The 15,871-nt window shown below is 32.0% G+C and overlaps 1 long non-coding RNA gene across 1 annotated transcript; it reads right to left on the reverse strand.

The window, feature by feature from the left end:
• Positions 1-6,632: 6,632 nt before the first annotated feature.
• LOC119601610 lies at positions 6,633-7,062 on the reverse strand. The gene is made up of 3 exons (XR_005231247.1): positions 6,937-7,062; positions 6,832-6,862; positions 6,633-6,768 (listed from the first exon to the last, which is right to left on the reverse strand). It is a non-coding gene; the product is annotated as an uncharacterized LOC119601610 (long non-coding RNA).
• Between the last annotated feature and the right edge of the window lie 8,809 nt (positions 7,063-15,871).

Raw genomic sequence — 15,871 nt, forward strand, 5'->3', positions numbered from 1 at the left:
TGGAATAATCCAGTTCCTTCAATTCGGCGCCGCTCTCGTCTTAATAACACTTAAGTATCACCCCCTTTATATCTTCTGTTTCTGTCAGGTTCAAGCCAGGGTCAATATCAATACCGCCGGAAACGGTCTTAATCGTTCCTATAGAGCCCCTAATGGATTCTCTAATTGTATCAAAAATTGTGACACCAGGATCTAACCGTTCCATGTCTAAAGTAGTGGTACCGAAATTTATGGGATCAATATTAAAAATCTCAAAATTATTCATATAAAATAACGACAAATTAAATATGTTATATTTATCATTAATGGCTGGAACCTCATTTCCTTTCTCATTTTTACATGGGCTTCTAAATTGGGCTTCTAAATTCTAAAGTGCACTCGAAACAAAATTATTAATTTCAGTTTTATTTATATTTAAATTCAAAAGTGTATCTTTGCTGTTTTTTTTTTTCTTATACGACAAAGTTAAATGTTTAGTTTTGGTAATAAGTCAATAAACAGTGGCACAACCGCCTCTTCATCAGGCAATAAAAGAAATTCATGATTAACCACGCGATCTCTAAATACTATTTGGTATCTTATAAATCCGAAGGTACTTATTTCACTTGAGCCAACACCACGAAAGGATGATGGTAAAAGGTACTAGGGACTTCTGTATGCAGCTAACCGGACTGCCGGAATCAAAAAGTGAAATACTCGAAATTATTTCAGTGCACTTATCTCTTATAATAATAGCAACACTCGCCGTTTGATATGCGTCCACTGGAACTACTTCATCCAGTTCATAATCGGCAATGGCAGCAGCACCACGATTTCTTTTTGGGTAATTTTGTCGGTAATGACCTACTAGAAGCACGAATTCGGAGGCAAACTGTAAACAATTATATCATCGTACGGCATCTTCGGTAGTATTTGCAGCAGTTTGTTGAACAGCAGGATTTGGTTTAACATTACAATTTGTTTTTAAAATAAAACCTATTTTCCTCAATGGCAGCAGTATGACGGCGACGCTGTTCGAATCGGTCAAATATATTTGCATCTTTCGTACGATACCATTTTAACTGGTTTTGTTTTGGTCTTATTTTTCGGTTTTCTTTTCAATTTTCTTAGTTGTTGTTCTTGTTGTAAAAAATATAAAAAATAAAACGTCATAATATGTATTTATATTAATAAAACACATAATTTATATACAATTAAAACTTTTTAAAATTTTGCACAAAATTTATTTTCATTTTGTTTATTTTCTTTTGCTTTGTTGTTTTGTTTACAAAATAGCCTTACATAGTGTTGTTTGTTTTAATGCATTGTTTTTATTAAAGCCATCTATGATCAAGTCCACCAACTCTTGCTCTTTAATACAGGCCTGATTAGCAATAGTTTGCATTGCAATCACATAGCTTAGTGAAGACTCGGTAGCTAACAGCATACGTGTCTGGAGTTGACGATACACCTCCTGCCGAGAGACAGTGCGCTTAAACAATTTTATTAGATTTTGGGCCTAAATTAAATACATATCACCAGTAGTGATTATCACCACATCAGCAGTCATTTCATTGTATTTCTGTTTGGTGGAAGGCACACACTTCATTGGCAATATATCAGAAACCTCATCTACACAAGGCAACCGTTCAGCAGGGTATTCTACTTGCTTCAGTGCAGCATCAGGCGTATCGGTAACAGGCGTCTTGGCAGCAGGCATCATTGATGTATCAGTCTTTTCCTCAGTTGTATGGCTTAAGGAATTATGATTTCAATCCGTGTAAGACGCGCATCCATTTTGATCTTATGGTATTAATATTATTGATCATCAGTTTGTAAAAAGGCTATCGTGTGTTTACCCCGTGTGTTTAACAATCTTATACCCCATTTACACATACACGAAATCTAGTACTTATGAGATTTCGAGCCAAATCTAGTTGATTTTAACTCGATTTCCCATACAAAACAAAATCTACTTCGTTGCTAGATTTCGTTAAAATCTACACAAAATCTAATAGTTTTAAGTGATGCAACTCTGTTTTTTCCTAAAAAAATACGACGCTACACAAGAATTGAAAAACATGAATGAAAAGTTAATCTAATATTAAAGTTAATGTTATATTTAAATATTTATTTTTTTATTATAAAAAAATTTATAAAAATACCATTTTTACTTCTTATTTTTCATATCACACACTTTTTCGAGAAATATTAGAAAAAATTAAATCTTCCTAAATGTCAAGAAGAGTGAGTGTAAACGGTCTAGATTTGCTAAAAGATTTTAATTGAAACCCACTAGATTTCGTGTATGTGTAAATGGGGTATTACTTTATTTAGCTTATTTTAAGTTTCCTTGTACTTTTTCCCAATTGGATTTATTAAGAAAGAATGCTTTGTGCCGGTCCACACACAGAAACTTTAGTTGAGAAACTTTTTCTTAATTCTCTTCTAAAGTTTCCTTAATGTCTACACATAGGAATTTTTGTTTCAGAAACTACGTGTTAATTGCATTGATTTGTTTTTGTACGAATGCGAAGAATAACAAAACAAAACGAGTTTCCGAGTACGAGAAGCTCCGTACCGCGAGAGAGAGAATGAAATTTCTTTCTCTTTCTCTCTCACTTTTTTCATTTTATTTATTCTTTATTGAATTTTTCTTATGTAGAAATTTATAATAAGTATTAAAATCCTAAATTATAACTAACGTTGTTATTGCCGATGCAATTTCAACCAAAGTTCTCGATAATTTGATTATCTTGCAAAATCCAATGTTTCCGTTCTTCTCAGTCGTCTATAACCCTCAAATGACAGCAACTACCTGGCAAGGGTATTTGGGTGATCAATTAGTTTCAACAAGTATGTTAAACAAGAGAATTTGATCTCCTCGCGTATTATGGGGACATTGAGATCCCTAAGAATATTACTGTTGCGAATGTACTACGGGCACCTGTTATTGACCTTAACAGTGCTGACTGCTTTCTTTGTAATTTTTCAACATTATATGAGGAGGCTGTTCCCCACAGTTGAATGCCGTATAGCCACATCGGTTTTATAACTGTTTTGTACAAAAGCGCTTTGTATTCCAAGTCTAGAGCTGACCGTGGTTCAATTATCCAGTACATTTGAGATGACTTTAATTTTATTTGTGTAACTTGGCTTCAATGTGGTGAGTCCATGTTAAGCGGCGATCAAGGTGGATACCAAGATATCTCACATGGCTTTGTTCAGGAATTTTTATATTGTTTATCTGTACGGAAGGACAATTTTCTCGTCTTAATGTAAATGTAACGTGAGAACATTTTGTTGCATTGACCTTTATTTTCCATTTGTCCAGCCACTTTTCCAATTCGCCGATGTGAAGCTGGAGTTGTTCAGAAGCTATTGAAGTGATATCATGTATGCTTACAAAAGCGGTATCATCCGCCAATGTAGATGTGTGAGTCAGTGCGCTCGTTGGCATATCTGCAGTATATAAAATATATAGGAACGGACCTAGAATACTCCCCTGGGGTACTCCAGCAGATCTTTAGATCTGATTTGAAAAGATCTTTCATATATGTAATTTTTAAACAGTTTGTGAACATTCGCAGGTAGTAATGTGATAATTTTGTGTATTAGTCCATCGTGCCAGACTTTATCGAAAGCTTGAGAAATATCTATGAACAATGCTGAGCAATATTGCTTATTCTCGAAGGCCTTCCGAATAAGAGTAGTTATTCGATGTACCTGTTCGATAGTGCTGTTCTTTCTTCTGAAACCAAACTGATGGTCAGGAATAATACAATTATCATTAACGTGTACTATAAGGCTTTCAAGCAATAACTTTTCAAAAAGTTTTGAGAATATAGACAACAGGCTAATGGGACGGTATGAAGTCACTTGAGTGACATCTTTTCCTGGTTTTGGTATCATAACAATTTCGGATACTTTCCATGAGGTAGGGAAATATCCAATATGTAGCATCGAGTTAAAGATGAACAAAGTAATTCTCAGTGCTGAATTGGTAGTTTACTTATCATCGTGGTAGTAATTTTATCTATACCAGGTGATTTTCCTGCCTTTAGACCTTTGATAGTCGTCTTCACGGTATAGAACCGGAATTTTATTGGGCGTGGAACCACATTATTTATAATGTTAGGCCTAATAGAAGAATCTGTATCATTTTCAGTAAACACATTCTCCAAGTGATTGGCGAAAGCTTCAAGTTTTTCTAACGTATTTCTTGCCCATTGACCATTCTGGAGGCGTGCAATATGCAATAGGGTATTGCATATGTTTAACAGCATTCCAGAGACTATATTCTTTTTTCTTAGTAGGGTCTAAGTTTTTGAGATAATTTCTCACATTAGATTCCTTATTATTTTTTAAGGCGATGTGAAGTCTTCTTTGGCACTGATTAAGTTTAACCTTTATGTTTGGCGATTGTTGCCATTGACGTCTGAGTGTTCTGTTTTCTTTAATTAGAGACTCAATGTTCCTAGGACATTTCGAATTTTTGTAGTATCCCAAGGTAACTGGGGGTGTAGAAACTTTGACAGCATCTCGTAAGATATCCGTAAATATATCGACAGCGGATTGTATTTCATGGTCATTATACCCTACACCACTATAGTGGGAAGGGTATTATGCGTTTGTGCTGATGTTTGTAACGCATTAAAATATTAGTACTATACACACCTTAAAGTATACCGATCGACTCAGAATCACTTTCTGAGTCGATTTAACGATGTCCCTTCGACCGTCCGTCCGTCCGACCGTCCGTGTGTCCATGTAAACGTTGTTATCAAAGTACAGGGGGGTTATTGTGTATTTCGATTCGAATAAGAAAAATTACGAATTCGAAAAAATTGTATTATGGAATACGATTTTCGGAAATTTATTTACGAACTTTCGTAAATAGTTTTTAATTTTGGGATTTTTTTCTTCTTTCAAAAAATCAAAAAATTCCTTTCGTAAATGCAACCATGTATTACGAAAACATGTGTCAAATTCGTTATTAACGTTCGTAAATCATACGAATGCTATTTTGCTTGCGAAAAGAGGGAAAAACAATTTTAAAATGTAAGTTATTAATAAATACATATTTATACACTTGTTTGATTAATAAATGTAATAAAATTTCTAAAGGGTACAGTATGAAATAGTGGTAGATTTCATGGTTCAACATTCCGACTTGGCAAAGGGACACCTAAACGCTTCCAACGCAAAAAGTAAATCAAGAGAGTTATGGGAAAGACTATCCCTTGATCTTAATGCTGCCGGTCCACCAACACATGAGGTCGAAAAATGGAAAAAAGTAAGTATATATTTAATTCAAAATTTTATTGTTATAATACAAAAATGTGTTTATTGCATTTATGTTTCTAGGTATGGGCAGACTACAAACAACACATCAAGGTGAAGTCCCGCAGAAACAAAAATAGCCTTTCTGGAACAGGTGGAGGGCCAAGTAATTTCTGCTCCCTAACACAATTAGAGCAGCAAATCGCTGATTTGTTTGCTATTAACGAAAGTGTCGATGGTATGAGTGGAACTTATCGATATAGAGCTAAGAGAAAAAGGACATCAAGTGCAAGTGCTACGGAAGTTCCTACTCAAGTAGATGATATTGATATGGATACCACAGCAAATGATACAGCTGAAACTTTAGCTGACTTATCAAACGGTCAGAATACAGTCACTCCACGTTCTCGGCGTAATAGAAATTTTTCTAACAAGAACAATCTCTTAACAAAACAAGTGGAAAACCAAACAAAATATCAAGAAAATTCATTGGAGCTATTAACAAAAATTGACGAAAACCAGAAAAGTTCCAACAATGAATTAAAGGAAATAAATAAAAATCTTTTAACTTTAAATAAATATTTAAAACGTAGCTGTGAGTACAAGGAACGTCAATACAGATTAGAGAAAGAAAAATTTGAATATATAAAGAAAAATGAAATAGAAAAAACAAAAAGGAAAATTGCACAACTTGAACTTAAACAAAAAATGTTCGAACTGGAAGCAAACAAAACATTGTGAAAAGTTTTATCTTAAGACATTATTAGTAATCGTAATCAATTTTTAAATTTTGAAAACAACTGAAGTATTATAAACCTTTTTGAAATTTAAAAATTTATTGTTCTTATTTTTTCTTAGTTTTATATAAATTTAGTTACTGAATTGTTTTATGTTTTTAATAAATAGTTTATTGAAATTTAGTATAAACGTTTTATTAACTTTTTGTCATATTATTTTTAATTTCATTTCTAATATTTTTTGCAATATTAGAAAAATTACTTTCGATATTGTTAATGTTTAAAGTTATACTGCTTATATCCTCATTTTGCAAAATAGGGGTTTCAACTTTGTACAGTAAACAAATGTTATGTAGTGCACAACAAACATTATGAATTTGGACCGCCTTTTCTGGGGAGTAATGCAGTTCTCTTGCTTTTATATATTGCTTTTAATAATCCAAACGTTCTTTCAATAATCGACCTTCCTTTTGAATGTTGGTCGTTAAAATAGGATTCCGCGGAATTTTCAGCAGCATTTCTGTATGGAGTCGAAATCCATGGTTCCAATGGATATCCAGAGTCACCTGCAATAATAATCAATTATTTAATTTTTCTTCTCTTAACATAAAATAATCCTCTTACCTAATATTCTTGTTCCAGTATCACCAGTTTAGAACATTTCTTTTAAATATTCTCTCTCTTCTGATAAATTCCAAACATGTGAATCATGACAAGCACCTCCATAACGCCCATTAATAGCCCTAATGTACATTTCATGATCACATATCTATAAATTAGTAGCATTGAATTATTTTCATTTGTATCTATGTATATGCATGTCCACACTTACGGCCATAGCATTAATACTATGTTTCAGTTTCCTGTTGAAATACAAATATTCATTATTATTTGGCCTTATAATTTGAATATGAGTTCCATCAACGGCTCCAATTACCCCTGGTATGTAACATTTAGTATTAAAAAATCTTTTGGCTTCCATCCTTTTCTCTTCACACATTTCGAAAACAATATGCTTGGTACAAAGATTTGTTTGGATAGCTTCGCAAACTTCACCTATACAAGCTGAAATGGATGATTGCGAAATACCTAAGAAACGATCTTGGCCTATCTGGTGCTGATATCCACCTTGTGCCAAAAACTTTAATGTGGCTGCCAATTTCAACATTGAAGGAATAGATGTAGATGTTTGTGCAGCTTTTAAATCATCTTTAATAGAATTGAAAACGTACATAAATGACACTTTATTAAGTCGGAAATTTTTCACGAATCTGAAAGCAATAATACATTTAATTAAATATTAATATTTACAATTCTCAAATAATAACTTACGCATTTTCATTAATATCCATAATATTTGAATTATCTCTTATATATTTTCTTTCAATTCTTTCCGAAATAACGTCTTCCTCATCGCTTTCCCACAATAACACACGTTTAACGTTATTTTGAAATTTGCAAGAAAATGGACGAATTTTCAAAGTGCTGTAATTTTTTTTACATATCTAAACTTGGCAGCACTTGGAATTTCCCTTGAAAATGTAAATACAACTCTGTATATCTTCCGAACGTATTACACAATATGAATTAGTTTTCGAATCGGAATTTTACTTCGAAATGTTTTTCGTTTCGAATCGAAATATACAAAAACCCCCAAGTCGCAATTTTCAAGATAATTTGATGAAATTTGGAATACACGTTTGTTTTGACCCAAAGACGAAGCCTATTGAAAATGGTTAAAATCGGTCCATTATTTCACCTAGCCCCCATTCAACTGAACCCCCCGAAAAGAGCTTTTGAGCTCATAATTATTTATAATATATATGTATCTCGATGAAAGTTCGCACAACTAAGTTTTATACAAGCCTTGATGACCTTGCCGAATTTCGAAATGATCGGACTTCATTTGATCCTAGCCCCCACACATAGCCCCTTCAGAAAGTGACTTGAATATCCGCAATTCATTTATTAGCACTGTTATTGCAATGAAATTTAGCACAGACAAATATTATATATATACATTATATAAATCTATATATATAAAAATGAATGTGTGTTTGTTTGTACGTTTGAACGTTATAGACTACTAAACGGCTGAACCGATTTTCTTGAAATTTTCACAGCGTATTGCTGCATGTCTGGAATAGGTGATAGGGTACTTTTTATTTCGAAATTTCAAGTGGGCGATGAGCCACGCCCACATTAAGAAAATATAAAATCCGTATATTTGAGATAATATAACAGTTAGAGTCCTCAAATTTTTTCGGAGCCACTTTAGTGTCAATATGATCATTTAGGACAAAAAGTAGGCGGACTAGCATTAGGGACGTGGTACCTCCCATATAAATTAAACACAAAAATTCGTTTATCTGGGAAACTAATAGAACTAAATTCTTAAAATTTAGCACGAATAACTTTAACATCCATGTAAACATTTTGGGTAATAAATTGGCGGACTACCCATGAGGGGAGCGGCACCTCCCATATTAATTAAATACAACAATTCGTTTATCTGGGAAACTAATAGAACTAAATTCTTAAAATTTTGCACAAAGAACTTTAACATCCATGTAAACATTTTGGGTAATAAATTGGCGGACTACCCATGAGGGGAGCGGCACCTCCCATATTAATTAAATACAAAAATTCGTTCATCTTAAAAACTAATAGAACAAAATTCTTAAAATTTTGCACAAAGAACTTTAACATCCATGTAAACATTTTGGTTAATAAATTGGCGGACTACCCATGAGGGGAGCGGCACCTCCCATATCAATTAAAAACAAAAATTCGTTTATCTGGGAAACTAATAGAACTAAATTCTTAAAATTTTGCACGAAGAACTTTAATATTCATCTGAACATTTTTAAGGAAAAAAGAACGGACTTTCATCTGGGGGGACTTGGAGCCCCCATATGAATAAAATAGAAAAAATCGTATATCTGAGAAACTATTAGAACTAGAATCTTTAAATTTTCTTGAAGAACTTTGACATTCATTTGAACATTTAGAGTATAACGGGCGGACTTTCAATGTGGCGCTTGGCACCACATATATGAATTAAATACAAATTTTTCATAGATAGATAGAAATTGGCGAACTTGCAATAATTTGCTTGGTATCTCTCATATGTAACATATTGTTAATCTGGAAAACTATTGTAGTTAGAATTTTCAAAATCGTTAAGTGGGTTTTTTATTTAATCAGTTTAAACGTCTAAACTGATTTTCATGAAATTTTCACAATATCTTCCTGCATGTCTGGAAGGAGTTATAACAGCTTTTTATGTTGAAATTTGAAATGAGCGAGGTCCCACGTATAGAGTCTCCAAATTTTGTACAAGTAACTTTTGTTTAAATACAAATATTTTGGACAAAAATAGGAAGTTCAGCAAAAGCGGGCGTGGCACCTCCCATATGAAGTAAATACTAAAATCTAATTAGTAAAATCTGTATATCTAGAAAACTATAACAGCTAGAGTCCCCAATTTTGGTGCCTCTCACGTGAAGTAATTACAAAAAATTATATATTCTTATCTATCTATCTATCTATCTATCTATCTATCTATCTATCTATCTATCTATCTATCTATCTATCTATCTATCTATCTATCTATCTATCTATCTATCTATCTATCTATCTATCTATCTATCTATCTATCTATCTATCTATCTATCTATCTATCTATCTATCTATCTATCTATCTATCTATCTATCTCTATATATAAAAATGAATGTGCGTTTGTTTGTATGTTTATATGTTTGAACGTTATAGACTACTAATCGGCTGAACCGATTTTATTCAAAATTTCTCAGCGTATTCCTGTATGTCTAGAATAGGTAATAGGCTACTTTTTATTTTGAAATTCCGAGTGGGCGAGGAGCCACGCCTATATTAGGAAAATATTAAATCCGTATATTTTAGATAATATAACAGTTAGAGTCCTCAAATTTTGTCGGAGCAACTTTAGTGTCAATATAATTATTTAGGACAAAAAGTAGGTGGACTATCATTAGGGGGCGTGGCACCCTAATAGTTAGAATCTTCAAATTTTGCACGAAAAACTTTAACATCCTAAACATTTTGGGTAATAAATTGGCGGACTACCCATGAGGGGAGCGGCACCTCCCATATTAATTAAAGACATAAATTCGTTTATCTGGGAAACTAATGGAACTAAATTCTTCAAGTTTCGCACGAAGAACTTAAATATTCAACTGAACATTTTAGAGGAAAAAAAGCGGACTTTCATCTGGGGGGTCTTGAAGCCCCCACATGAATCAAATATAAAAATTCGTATATCTGAGAAACTATTAGAGCTAGAATCTTCAAATTTTACATGGAGAACTTTGAAATTCATGTGAACATTTAGAGCATAAGGGGCGGACTTTCAATGGGTGGCTTGGCACAACATATATGAATTAAATACAAAATTTCATGCATCTTGCAAACTCTTATATTATTCAAATTTTTTATAGATAGATAGAAATTGGCGATAGATAGAAACTGGCGAACTTGCAATAATTTGCTTGACATCTTTCATATGTAACATATAATAAATCTAGTATTTATTTATACATATTCGTTTTAGGGTATTTATTATGAGCCTGAAGTTTCATTTTATAAAAAGATGAGTTAGCTTTGGATGAGGTAAAAGCTTTACTACTTGCATATCAATACAAATCAGTAAACATAATCCTGATTTAGCACTTTCAATATCTCGTTCTTTTTCACATCTCATTTTGTCAATTTCATTTCGATGATTTTCAAATTGCTGTTTTGACAGGTTATTTGCCTTATAAGACAAAAATAAATAAAGCATAATTTGATGTTTTAAATAGTTTCATAAAATTAGGAAACGATACAGACCCTATTTCATTTTCATTATTTTCATTACATGAGGCTAAATAAAGATCATATATCTCTTTATAACTATTAAAATCTTCTCCAAAATATATCTTTTTGCTATATTGACGACGATAGTGAGAATCTAATTTAGGTAAATCTTCTAACCATTTTCGTAAATAATTTAGTTTTATATCATATTGTGCTCGTTGGACTCTTGCTTCTTCAGAAACTATTTGAAGAGAATCAAAGTTAATGAAACATGCCCATGGTCGTATCATTTTTTCCGATAAGCCCAATGTAGACAAAAACATTTGTCTACATACTTGGATACGATTTGTGTCGTGTTTTAAAAAGTAATGTTTTGTGATAAATCGTTTGGAATTCTCGGCAGAAATACGTTGTCTTTTTGAACATTCAACGAGGCTTTTAACATACATATTATGTATATAAATATCAATTAGAACTCTTTTAAGATGAAATTATTTTATTTGGTAAATTGTCTTAAAATGTTTGCAATTTATAATTCTTCAATAAAAAATAGTTTAACGATAAAACCTATCAGTTGTTTTGACAATTTGTAATGTTGTATATATAAGCGGTTAGTTAGGCCTTTGAGCATTTATCATAAATTCGCTTTTGTAGATAGGGCCGTTTGTTTTTTGTTAATAAAGTCTCTATTTTCGGTCATATGAGTCCATTTTTTTTTTGTGTAGATGTGTTTTGTAGTACATCAGAATCAATGAAAAAGTCGATTTTGAATTTTTTGTTAGTTAGGGCCGTTTGCGTTTTAGGTGACGATACATTTTATACTTTAACCAGTTCGTCTTCTTGTTAGGAAAACAAGAACAATAGGATTTGGTTCCAATTTTGAAGTCCTAGGGCTGGATTTACGTTTTGTATAAATGACATAACGGTCCATTCCCGTTTGGAACTTTTCCGTTTTATGCAAGCTCAATGTATTTGGATTGTTTTTGGTATGGCACCATTATTCTTTGACATTGGGCTTGAGTGACCTTCCTTATCATTAATGGTTTTTATAGTGTTAATATTGTTATTTATACTATTTGTGATATTGTTCACATTAGCATTACTATTTTCATTAACCATTGTATCAGTTGTTTGTTTTCCTATTTTTATACCCACCATCAAAAAAGATAGGGGTATATTGATTTTGTCATTCCGTTTGTAACACATCGAAATATTGGTCATAGACCCACAAAAGTATATATATTCTGGGTCCTCATTAAATTCTAAGACGATCTAGCCATGTCTGTCCGTCCGTCCGTCTGTCTGTCTGTTGAAAGCACGATAGTGTCCGAATGGAAAGAGCTAGAGGGTTGAAATTTCACATAAGTATTTTTTATAGGTAAGGTTTGTTTGGTATTGAAAATGGGCAATATCGGTCCACGTTTTCGGATAGCCACCATACAAGTGGCCCCTCGAAAAGCAGCTTTAACGGCCATAACTTGTTTAAAAATACGAATATAGCGATGAAATTCGACATAAGTAAGTTTCTTGTTATCCAAAATCACTATGCAAAATTTTATGAGGATCGGTCCATAATTGACCCTACCCCCCCATATAAGGTCCCCTTCAGAAAATGACTTTAACGCTCAATACTGGCTTAAAAATACTAGTATATAGATGAAATTCGATATAAGTAAGTTTCATACGAGTCAAAAATCTATCTAAAAAATTTTATAAGGATCGGTCCATGATTGACCCTACCCCCCATATAAGGTCCCCTTCAGAAAATGACTTTAACGCTCAATACTGGCTTAAAAATACTAGTATATAGATGAAATTCGATATAAGTAAGTTTCATACGAGTCAAAAATCTATCTAAAAAATTTTATAAGGATCGGTCCATGATTGACCCTACCCCCCATATAAGGTCCCCTTCAGAAAATGACTGCAACGCTCATTAATGACTTAAAAATACGAGTGTAGCGATAAAATTCGACACAAATAAATTTGATACGAACCAAATTCTATCTACAAAATTTTATGAGGATCGACCCATAATTGACCCTACTCCCCTATTTAAGGTCCCCTTCAGAAAATTACTTTAACGCTTATAACTGGCATAAAAGTATATAGATGAAATTAGATATAAGTAAGTTTCATTCGAGTCAAACGAGGCTTGATGGTGGGTATATAAGATTCGGCATAGCCGAATATAACACTCTTACTTGTTTCTTTTGCGTTGTCTTCCACACAATTTTCTTGTTTTGGCGCTCTTGAGAGAGGAGATCTCTCGTTTGTTGTTGTTTTTGAATCTGTTGTTGGTTTATTTATTTTTTCTTTTGCGCTATTATCTACACAATTGTTTTGTTTTGGCGCACTTGAGAGAGGAGATCTCCCGTTTGTTTTTGTTCTTACACATAAATAATTTTTATGATTTTTTGGATCATAATTATTGTTGTTGTTGTATATATTTGTTAAATTAAATATTGTGTTAATTTTTAAGTAGTTATTTTATTATCTTACAAAAAAAACATTACTAAAATGCTTTAAATTGCATTTTTGTTTACCATTAGCTGTAAGTTTTAGATCTTTTTGTAGTAATTTATTTTTTATTAAAGAAATAATTTCATTTTAATAAGCCAACATTTTAAAAATCAATTACTTTCGAATAAAATAAAATATAAAAAAAAATAAATTATTGGAAGTGGCAACCAGAGATACAAGCCGAGACGGCTCATATTTATTTAAGAAGCCGCGCCGCCGCCGACTTCTTTCGGCTCAAAAGCTAAGCCGGCTTAAACGTAGCCGCTGATAAAGATTGGAATCGCACATGTCTTTCAGAAAATAATTTCACCAATTTGAACAGAGTTGCCACTATTTTAAATTCTTATGGCAAATTCAAAAGAGTTGCCACACAATATCGTGCTAATATTAAAATAGTGATAACTACTATAATAATGTCCATTTTCTGCAGAAAAAACTTATATAGAGACAGGTTTTTATATAACAGACTATTATACAGAGATTTTTCAATATAATAAACGCTTATAAGGTCAATTTCTGAAGAAAAAGTTAAATTGAGCCGACAATTTAGCCGCCGCCGATATTTTCTATAATAAGCCGCCGACCTAAAATGGTTGCGCCGCCGCCGCCGATCATTTTGCATCGGCTTGTATCTCTGGTGGCAACGCTTAACATGTGTGATAGTAATCGCACACAAGCACAAGCAGAATAAAAATAAAGCAACTAGCAAAATTACGAAAGTGTGACAAAAGCAATATCGCCCTCCAAATTACGTTTCGTGCCTTTTTTGCAACACTCTTTTCTTCTTTCTCCCCTTTGCCTACAAGCTCGTAAAGCATGACTGGTGTCCCTGACTCAAAAGGCATAGTCTGAAACAAAGTATAACAAGTAGTCCGACTCTCATATATAAGAAATTACTCTCTCACATCTACGAGTGTCGTGTGAATTTGACTATCTTGTGAGAAATTTAAACTTGTCAAAATACTCAAATGTTTAACTTACGTTTTTGACCACTTTTAAGGATTGTAAGCGAAATTACGGTTGTGTACAAAAAATCTGTAATTTTTTAAAATAATTTTATCACACTTTTCAAACAAAATTTTGTTTAATTTTCTTAAACTAGAAAAAAATATTTTTTTCTAATTATTGACAATTCATTTTTGTTGTTGTTGGATTTTGAATTTGCAAACAGAGTTTAAATTTTTGGTATTGAAAATTCGAACAAATTTAAAATTATATTTTTTTTATAAAACTCTGTGTGTTTAGAATGCACCAATACATATACATTTTTGTTACTAACACATATTTAGAGTTAGGTACTTTTTCACACATGCTTAGAGTTAGGTACTGCTGTCAAAGAGTTGGACTACTTGTTATACTTTGGTCTGAAACAGGTCTATGTCAAAAAGTGTATATCTTGCCAGAGTGACCTTTTTAATATATATACCGTAAATAATGAAAATCATACATGCCCAAAATTTTTCCACACAAAACATATATACATATATTACAAAAAAATGTAAATATGTGTACATCTATTTAAAAATTTTCTACAAGCACACCAATAATTATCATAAAGAAGGCATTATAATACAATTTTAATTTATGTCTAATACCTTAGACAATTTTTTTAAATGTGTTTCAATTATTTTATTATTTTATATATTATTAGACTAAAAATAGAAATACTTTTTTATAACGTATTAGAAATACATTTCATTTTATGTAATTTTAAGTTTTTATAAAGATTTTACTACAATATTAAACTAAAAATACACTTGTTTCATTGCGCGAAAATTTTGTTTTTTATTACTACAATTTAAACAGTTTTCATGAAAAATATTTATGACATATGTAATGTACACAAAGAAACGACTTCCACTATTCAGTAACAGAATAAATTATTTACTCTTAGAGATTGCCAAGATTAGGACTGCGGGAGCCATGTAGTAGCTAGCAAACAATCGGGCAGGGGGGTTCTGTCCTTCCTTGAAACAATATCCTGTTCATATACAGATGGTTTTATTGCAGACTCCCTATTTTTTTCTAACGATGTTCATAGAAAGTAAACTCAATGGACCGGAATGACTACGAAAATAAAATTATTACTACAAAAGCCCGTTCATAGTCATAAGTTAAAAAGAGCAAATCTAATAACAAAACATATTTTAAACACTATACTCAAATTCAGCTCTATTAGATGTTATTTAAGAGCTGTTCTCTGTACCCTCCCAATACCTGTGTTCTAAAAAACAATATTATTTAGAACCCCTTGAAAAACACTTAACCTAATCCATTATTTACCCTAGAAAACACATAACTTTATATTCAGCTCGACATTATAGTAATTCAAATATTTATTCAATTAAATTATTCTAAACATTTTTAAAATTTAAAGTTTTATAGAATTCTTGCTTATATAGTAAACTTTCAACAATAGAAATAACAATAATACTACGTAATTGGTGACAAAATAGTGAGAGCATTCATTAACAAAATATAATTTTAATAAATTTGAAATATAAACCGAAAA

Source organism: Lucilia sericata, unplaced genomic scaffold (assembly GCF_015586225.1).
Source record: "Lucilia sericata isolate MDLA Ls3-8-SP2 unplaced genomic scaffold, ASM1558622v1 Contig000177F_arrow, whole genome shotgun sequence".
Lineage (NCBI taxonomy): Eukaryota > Metazoa > Arthropoda > Insecta > Diptera > Calliphoridae > Lucilia > Lucilia sericata.